The sequence below is a fragment of the Schistocerca americana genome, chromosome 3 (genome assembly GCF_021461395.2).
Source record: "Schistocerca americana isolate TAMUIC-IGC-003095 chromosome 3, iqSchAmer2.1, whole genome shotgun sequence".
NCBI lineage: Eukaryota > Metazoa > Arthropoda > Insecta > Orthoptera > Acrididae > Schistocerca > Schistocerca americana.
Window position 1 is genome coordinate 212424516 of NC_060121.1, and position 970 is coordinate 212425485.

The window sequence follows — 970 nt, forward strand, 5'->3', positions numbered from 1 at the left end:
CATGGACTATCAGCTCGGAGGCCATGGCTGCGGTTACCCTTGACGCTGCATCACAGACAGGAGCGCCTGCGATGGTGTACTCAACGACGAACCTGGTTGCACGAATGGCAAAACGTCATTTTTTTCGGATGAATGCAGGTTCTGTTTACAGCATCATGATGGTCGCATCCGTGTTTGGCGACGTCACGGTGAACGCACATTGGGAGCGTGTATTCGTCATCGCCATACTGGCATATCACCCAGCACTGACAAACTTTACACAGACTTTTAATTCCACAAGGTCTATACTCAATAAACACTTTTCTGGCAACAACAAAGATACGAATATATGAAGACAGTAACTGTTCTCGAAAGAACAGAATACTGTTGATGACCGTGCAGCTTTTCCCAGGAATAAATGATGACTAACTGAAACCCTCAGCTGCCGACAGGTGTTGTTGATATACCTCGAAGTGGACAGCTGAAAAAGTGTGCTCCGACCGGGACTCGAACCCGGGATCTCCTGCTTACATGGCAGACGCTCTACCCATCTGAGCCACCGACGACACAGATGAATAGCGCGACTGCAGGGACTTATCCCTTGCACGCTTCTCGTGTGTCGTCGGTGGCTCAGATGGATAGAGCGTCTGCCATGTAAGCAGGAGATCCCGGGTTCGAGTCCCGGTCGGGGCACACATTTTCAGCTGTCCACTTCGAGCTATATCAACAACACCTGTCGGCAGCTGAGGGTTTCAGTTAGTCATCATTTAAACAAAGATACGAATATTATTCTGAATGTATGCATACACAAATCTGACAAAATCAGTCCAGTGCGCAAGCAATCAACAACTGCGCGCTGCGAAATGACAAATTACCAAAAATCCTCAATTAATACCAAAGTCTTCACCGTCGCTACTAGCACGATCGTGGTAGGCTGCGACTTCCATGTTGCGCGGCTTTTCTCCTCCGCAGCCTGCGTCCGAACAGTTCC

The 970-nt window shown here is 49.0% G+C and overlaps 2 non-coding genes across 2 annotated transcripts; one reads left to right on the forward strand and one right to left on the reverse strand.

Moving 5' to 3' along the window:
• Window positions 1-471: 471 nt before the first annotated feature.
• Window positions 472-543, reverse strand: Trnat-ugu. The gene has a single exon. It is a non-coding gene; the product is annotated as a tRNA-Thr (tRNA).
• Window positions 544-597: 54 nt separating this feature from the next.
• Window positions 598-672, forward strand: Trnat-ugu. The gene has a single exon. It is a non-coding gene; the product is annotated as a tRNA-Thr (tRNA).
• The last annotated feature ends 298 nt before the right edge of the window (window positions 673-970 follow it).